At 41.5% G+C, this 8,383-nt stretch overlaps 1 pseudogene; it reads left to right on the plus strand.

Annotated features, from left to right (window-relative positions):
- Nucleotides 1-6,158: 6,158 nt before the first annotated feature.
- Nucleotides 6,159-6,653, plus strand: LOC102536152 (small ribosomal subunit protein eS25 pseudogene; annotated as a pseudogene).
- The last annotated feature ends 1,730 nt before the right edge of the window (nucleotides 6,654-8,383 follow it).

Consider the following 8,383-nt stretch of genomic DNA (forward strand, 5'->3'; position numbering starts at 1 on the left):
GCTGACTCTCTGTGTATCTGCAGCATCAGAGGCTTGTACTTCCCATCAGTCTCTAATATATTAAATAATTAGATAATAAAGTTATGGGCCATTCTCATTGAATATTCATCTTTGTGGCCCTTAAATTATGACTCAGGAGCATTTCACGTCGGACTAGTCGCATTTCGGGTTGTTGGGTCTGAAAGTGTTGGAATGTGGACGGAGGCTCTGTTCTCTGAGATCTTGCTACTCAGCATGTCCCTGGGTCTGACCAGTAGCATCCACCTCTTAGGAGCTTGTTAGACACGCAGGATCTGAGGCCTGACTCCAGCTAGGTCAGAATCTGCCTTTTAACGGGGTTCCCAGGCGAGTCACATGCACATTCAAGTTTGAGAAGTGTTGCACTGAGAGAGGAGTATTGGGGGGAATGCTGCTGAACATCTGAGGGAACATTCCAACTCACTAGTAGGAAGACTGAGTGGGGGAAGGAAAGGAAGGGTGAGACACTAGCATGGAAACTGGGAGAAAACGTTTCTCAGAAGCCAGAAAGGGACATTCAGTGAGAAAAGGGCTAGACCCTAAGGTCAAATGTGATAGAAGGCTTAGGGAAGGTATGTCTGTAGAATCCTACTGGATTTGACATGAAGGAGCTTCTTGGGCCAGAAGAGAGACCAGATTGTAGGAAAGTACAGTGAGGAAATAGTGACTGAAGGGTTTGTCTTGCTTGAGAAGTTTGGCAGCTTTGGTGTTGAAAAGAGGTGAGAGAAATGCTTTGGGGGTTAGGAGCACCTGATCAAGGCAAAAGGAAGGCGGTGGTAAAGGAGTGCTTGAGGATGTGTACAGAAAAGGCGCCCTTTCAGTGTTGGGTGGTGAATTCACAGTCCAGGTAGGGGAGAGCCTTTAAGTGAAGAGGATACATCTTCTTGGCATAGAAGGAAGGGGCTGTGGACGGTGAGATATGTGTCTGATGGGGAGCCTTAAGCCATTGTAAGAGGAAGTCTTCTCAGTTCAGAAGGAGAGGAGCCTCCTGATGCGAAAGAATAGACAGATGCAGAGAAGGCCAGAAAGCTAAGGGATTCATGGTTTGCTCCTTAAAAAACTTATATAATGATGAAGGGAATCTTTACATTTCTCTACTTGAAGTTACAAAATAGCCTTAATAAACAGTGTAATTGGGTACTTGATTAGATGTCTGGGTTTTGGATTTCAGCAGGAGCTGGAGCTATTGCTGTCTGGTTAGCACAGGCCACGCGTGAGCCAGCATCTGGTGCTCCGTGCAGGAGAAGCAGCCCAGTTTATCCTCCGTGTCAAGTTTTCCCTTCTCCATCCCAACAATTGGGTTTCTGACCCCCGAGTCTGTTGAACTTATAATAGTGAAACTCCTAGTCACCCACAGTTGAACGGATCCAGTGGCTTTTTTCCAGTTAACTTCCTCCTGCCTTTCTGCAGCAGTTGAAAGAATCGACCATTCGCCTTTCATTACAACTGCCTTATATATTTTCAAATCAACAATATTGAGGTATAACATAGTCAATAAAATGTAACCATTTTTCATCATTCCAGAAGAACCCAAGACAACCACAGGCATTTCACTGAAATATAATCATATAATAAGCATTTTTTTAACCTTTTCTTTTTTTCTTTTTATTTTTTTTTGAAGTGTAGTTGATTTACAATGTCAGTTTCAGGTGTACAGCAAAGCGCTTCAGTTATACATGTACATACTTTTTTTTTCAGATTGTTTTCCACTATATGTGATTACAAGAAATTGAATTTAGTTCCCTGTGCTATACAGTAGGTCCTTGTTGTTTATCTATTTTGTGTACAGTAGTGTGCATCTGTTAATCCCAAACTCCTAATTTATCCCTGCCCACCCTTTCCTTTTTGGTAACCATAGTTTGTTTTCTATGTCTCTGAGCCTATTTTTGGCTTGTCAGTAAAATTTGTATCCTTTTTTTAAATTCCACATATAATAGGCAGTCTTTTGTGTGGATTTTTTTCCTTCAACATGATGTTCTTGCGATTCATCCATGCTAGTGTCTGTGGTCAAGTGTGTTCTCTTTGATTGTTGACTAATTAGTATTCCATTGGATCGAGGATCCACAATTTCTTTATCCACTCACCTGCTGACAGACATTTGGGTTGTTTTCAGGTTTTAGCTATTATGAGTAAAGCTGCTATGAACATTAATATACAAATATTTGAGTGGACAAATATTATCATTTGGGGGGAATAAATATTTAGAAATACTCTATTATATGGTAAGTACACATTTGAGGAACTGCCAAACTGTTTTTCCAAACTGGTTGCATTTCCAGGAGCCATGAAAAAGAATTCCTGTTGCTCTTCATTGTCAGTCTTTAATTTAGTCATTCTAGTGGGTTTGTAGTCACATCTCACTGTGATTTTAACTTGCATTTCTCTAATGGTTAATCATATAGGCAGTCTTTTTTTTGTGCTTATTTTTCATTCTTATACTTTCTTTTGTGAAGTATCTATTCAAATATTTCACCCACTTCTAATATTTTCTTCTTATTAAGTCGTGAGAATTCTTTATGTATTCTGGATGCCAATCCTTCGTCAGATATATTTACCACAAATATTTTCTTCCAGTGTGTGCACTGCCTTTTCATCTGCTTAACAATATCTTAACACAGTGGAAATTTTTAATGTAGATGAGGCCCGGCTTATCAGTTTTTCTTGTTATGATTTTTATTGTGTGTGTCCGATCTAATAAATCTTTGCTATGCCAAGAATGAGGAGATTTTCTCCTATAAAACTGCCTTCCATTTCACCTTCCTACTCCACTTGGTGGTCTGTGCCGTCCTGACTTACTTCCTTGTAGTCTATTTCCTTTCTGACTCCTCTTCTTCCGATCTCTCAGTCATGGACATTTCCAAGCTTTTTCTCCCTTTGATGATCAAATAATGCGTGTCCATCAAAGAAGATTTAGAAAACAAAGGAAGAGCAGTCATCACAAAGATAACAGCGCCAGTTTCCAGGGCAGTCCTAACACAGGACAGTGACAGGGTGGCAAGACGTGATGGTTAGAACAAGCTGGAAGTCAGGCTGCCCAGGCTTGAGTGCTGTTTCTATCACCTTCTGGTTGCATGATCTTGGATAGTGTTTACTCAGTGAAAACTTCCAAGAGCCAATAGCAGTTTGCAGTAGGACTTTCGGTAGCAAAGGATACAGAGAAAAAGCATCAGGGGAAAAATATGCATCTTCAAAGTCCAGAGAGATCAGGCAAAGACTTCCAAAGCTCTTCCTCATCTGAGGCCACACAGGATGTGCTGCCTCTCTAGCAGAGAAGCGTAGGGACACAAGTGGAATGTCTGCCCAGGGAAGCCTCTTTGAGTCTCAGACTCTGAGGCTTTTATGTGGGGGCTGGTAGCATAGGCACATTCTGCTACACAATCTGCCATAGCAGTCAAAACTCAGGACCCAACAATGAAACCAAGTGCGTATTGTCAATCTGATGTTAGTGCAAAGCAACCCGACAAGCCAGTAAGGCATGGCCCTCTGTTCCAGGTGAATATAACAAAATCATTGCTAACACGAAGAACTCTCCGAGGGCCATATTCCCAGGGGTTGGCTAAGGGTCCATCATGGTAACCTTGGAGACAGCAAGGAGTAGGCAATCATACATGCTGTGTTCACTCTTTCCTCACAAGTAGCCTTTCTAAAGCCTCACTTTCCCTCATCTGTAAAATGGGAAAATAAACCTATGGTTGTGAGAATTAAATGAGATTATACACGGAAAGCTTTCAGCATTGTTTTTGGCATGTAGTTATTTCTCAGTAACTATTAGTTATTATTTACACATTTTCCTTTTCTGTTGTATAAGGATCATAGTACCTGTTTCATTGGGTGGCTGCTAGAATTAAGTACAGGTCTGGTAGATAGTTTAGGACAGGGCTTGGCTCTTAGACCCCCACTGATCTTGGTGCCTCCTATAACCCCAGAAGAAACCGTGATTAACATTTTGTCGAATATGCATTCCACTCAATTTATTAACGATTCATTTACACTGCTTTTTCAATGAAGCAGTGAAAAAATTAACACCTTTTGCAAAGCAGACATACAGAATGGTCTCCTAAATGGGTGATGACAGCAGGCTCTCTGGCAACCGCAGTGTCTGAAGAGCCTGGGAGGCGGCAGTCCATGCTGGAGGGTCTACAGCTGTTATGGCTGCAGGAAGCAGGGCCATCGCTCAGCCTCTCCCTCCCGCCTGGGGCCAGACATGGCCGTGTGCTTCTAAGGTTAGGCTCTGTGATCACCTGCCCCTTTAATTTTCACTCTTTCATCCAACAAGTCATTCTGACTTCTCTGGGTAGCAAACACGATTCTAGGCACCATGGAACAAGACCCATGGAGTCCCTGCCCTGTGTCTCCTGCTTTTCCCTATTTGTGTTTTAAATTAAGTCTTTTCATCATCAATAGTGTTTTAGGAATCTACCCCCACTGGCTAAAAGTATAAATGAATACATGAGTCTTGTTTTTTGCTTCAGAGTTTTTCTCTTACATAATTGAAGTTCTGTGATGACCAACATTTTGCAAGTCTCCTCCCCCCCCCACTCCCAGTCCCAGTTATGAGTAGTTTTCCATGTCATTGAATTTTTTTCATAAGTGTTTAGATAATTTTGCTGCCACCAAGCAGGGATGGCTTGGATTCATGTGGTATCCTCTTGATCAATGGCTTCCAGCATTTTGGACTGCAGTCCACAGAAGAAATACATTATACACTGAGACCCAGTACTCACACACATACCCCTGAAACAGAAGTTTCATGAAACAGTATTTACCCTTACTACATGCTGTGCACTCTGATACATTCTTTTCTATTCTATTTAATGGGTTTTTTTTCTATCAAAAAATGTTGGTCAAATATACCAGGGGAAATGGATTACTACTCTTAATGTTCTTGAGTTCCCAAAGTTGGATAAATGAGAGTTGGTACCTCTCTATCTCTTATTTTCTCCCGTGCTCCATTGTCTTGATTGGTTCTTCCCTAGAAGTAGAGCAAGGTAGGGCTAGGATGGATGCAGGCTATTTACTGGGGAGGGGCTATCAGGACACAGAAGTGAGAGGGAGGAGAGGTTAAACTGAGGTGTGTTATGGAGCTAGTTGCGGCCACGGGCAACAGGGGCTCAATCCACTGGTGAGCCCCAGAGGGATGGAAAGAATGCCCTCAGAATGGTTCCTCCAAAGGATGGTAGGCTGGGACATGTATCCACTGACTTCCATCCTTTGTTGCTTGAGGGTGTCCAACCCACTTCTTCAGCTGGCTACAGAAAAGTGGACAGATGAAAGGTGGGTGCCTGGGTGGGAGGCTCTCATCATGCATAGACACCTCCTCCCCACCTCCATGGAAACACGAGTGAACCAAGGGCATGTGGTGCAGGGCACAAAAAAGCAGCTGCTGCTTCCTCTGTGTGGGAAGGGGTGAACTCTGGGCTTCTGCATCCAGTACATCATCCCTTCCTCCTACCTCGGCAGCCAGTCTCAGGGGCTTGCTGCCATGGCAGACAGGCAGAGCCTCCAGGTGACAGGCAGAGCCTGAAGAACTGGCACCTCCAGGCTTCGCTCTTGATGCATAAACATCATTGAGAAAAATCTTCTGTCTTTCTCAGCAAAGCTAATTTCTTGATGTGGACTCAGATAAAAATCTAATTTCAACTGAGGCTAGAAATGTCTTCTAGATCAGGGGATATCCCCCCACCTCACTGATACCTATCATTGCTTCAGCAGGTGGGGTGGGGGGTGCGGTCTATGGATATGGAAACAGCTCTAAAACAAGTTCCAAAATGTCCTTTCTCTTACTTTTAATCATGACTTGTAAGTATTCATGATATAGGATGGATACATCATTATTTAATGATAAACTTTTCTGATATTGGACATTTAGTTTGTTTCCATTCTTTCAGTATCAAAAATAATGTTGTAGCAAACATCCTTGTGCATAGTTCTTTGTCTGAGTCTCATGTTATTTTACCAAGATACAGAAGTCAAAGTGGAAGTAGAGAGTTAAAGAGTATGAAAACTGTAAAAGCCTTTGACACATCCTGACTCACTTCTCTCCACAAAGTGGAGATGTAACCACGTACCTATTCACCAGTGATGTGTGTGTTAGGCAATCTTAAAAACATTTTCAAAAAATTCTCAATGTTCGCGAGCTGTGCTTCCTTTTTGTCCGACATCTTAGCGAGACGGCAGCGGTAGCGGCTGCTCTCCAGGCTTCGCTATGCCGCCCAAGGACGACAAGAAGAAGAAAGATGCCGGAAAGTCGGCCAAGAAAGACAAAGATCCGGTGAACAAATCTGGGGCAAGGCCAAAAAGAAGAAGTGGTCCAAAGGCAAAGTTCGCGACAAGCTTAATAACCTAGTCTTGTTTGACAAAGCGACATATGACAAACTCTGTAAGGAAGTTCCAAACTATAAGCTTATAACCCCAGCCGTTGTCTCTGAAAGACTGAAGATTCGTGGTTCCCTGGCCAGGGCAGCCCTTCAGGAGCTCCTTAGTAAAGGACTTATTAAACTGGTTTCAAAGCACAGAGCTCAAGTGATTTACACCAGGAACACCAAGGGTGGAGATGCCCCAGCTGCTGGTGAAGATGCATGAACAGGTCCCACCAACTGTACATTTTGAAAAATAAAACTTCATTAAATCAAAAAAAAAAATTCTCAATGTTGAAAATTTAGAAAGGATAGGGAAGTAAATCATAACAATAATAGATAACCCACAATCCTAATAGACAGCCACTATTAACATTTTAATATATTTTATAGTCTTTTTTTATTCCTATGGAATGTATATGTGTAATTTAAGAATAAAATAGGGCATACCATGTGCGGAGTTTCGTATTCCGGCTTTCTTGTTTAATATCATATTCCACTTTTCAGAAAGATAATAATTTTAAGTGGTTGCAAAATGTTTCATCTGTGTCAGTTAGGAATTGTGTTTGGCTGCCATGGACAGAGTTTGACGAGCATAAACGTAAAATGGTTTATTTTTTCTCATATAATGAGACATCTGGAAGGAGCCAATCGTTGGCTTTGTTACAGCGGTTCAAGGATGTCAGAACTCCAGTCACTACATACAGTCAGTCCTCCTGGCTTTTCTCTCGTGGTCCCCAAATGGCTTGCAGGGCTTGAGCCATCATCTCAGTGATCGAGACAGCTGGGTCCAGGCAGCAATCCAGACACTTGGAAGTCTCACCCAAGGACTTCTGCTTATATCTCATTGGCCCGCTTGTCTGCAAGGAAGGCTGTGAAATGTAGTATTTTTAGCTAAGCACATTGCTGGCCACAATATTAGGGGGTCCTGTTAATGACAAAAGAGAACAATGGAAATTGAGCAGCTAAGCCGTCTCTGCCATAGCATCCTATGGTGTAATATTTTATTTAACCAATTTCCTATGGAGGAGTATTTAGTTTTTTCTAATTTTCACCATTATACCAATTGCCATGGTAAGCATCTTTGTACAAACATCTTTATATCTCTTATTATTTCCTTCTGATAAATTCCCAGATGGGATTTATAAATCAAATCATGGAATGCCAAATTGCTTTCTACCGATTATACTCTCACCAGCAACATATAAAACTGTTGAGCAGTCTTTCTGAGAGTCATTCGTTGAATACTTGCTTTCTGTCCGACTCCAGATGGCCCCTTCTGATTCTTTTTTCGAATATTAATATCATTCACAAATGTTAGAAAATGCAATCAGTCCTTAAGTAGAATATGTCAAAAGGGCAGTGGCTGAGCACTATGCCTTTTATTTAATTAAATATATACCCGACGAAAATGTCCTTGGAGGATGAGCCTGCAAGGTGACAGACACATTTTAGACTTGTATGTTTTTGTATTTTGATTTTTGAAGAATTCCCTGAGATGGTTTTGTTATCAGTAATGACATGGGGCCACAGGAGAAAGGATGACAAGGAAAAGACCCATCTAAGAACCTACCAAGAAATTTAAATCAATTTAGGATCTTTAAAGTTTAATATTAGAAGCTATTATGGAAGCTATGAATCTTAACACAACTATAGCTATTGTGCAAACCAATGCAATTTTAGCAAAGTTTTGGAGCCCCGTCTATCAGGTTGCGCTCTAATGGAACTAATGTTAGCAGAAACAGTGTTCAGCCAAGTCACAGAGGAGCTGGATTCTTCCCCAGTCCCAAGCAAGAGCCAAAATTTCACATATTTAGAGGTGTATACAGTTAACCTGTTCTCACAAATTTATGCTTCGAGCAAATTTCTGATAATTTATATGGAAATTTTAAGTGCATCGTGGGACTCATGAAAAGAACTCATAGACACCTCTGTTCAGGTTAATGCAGTAAAACTCAACAGTGATCGCTTTTTAAACAAGAATAATCATTCGATAATTCATGTTTTGA

This window comes from Vicugna pacos, chromosome 1 (assembly GCF_048564905.1).
Source record: "Vicugna pacos chromosome 1, VicPac4, whole genome shotgun sequence".
NCBI classification, from domain to species: domain Eukaryota; kingdom Metazoa; phylum Chordata; class Mammalia; order Artiodactyla; family Camelidae; genus Vicugna; species Vicugna pacos.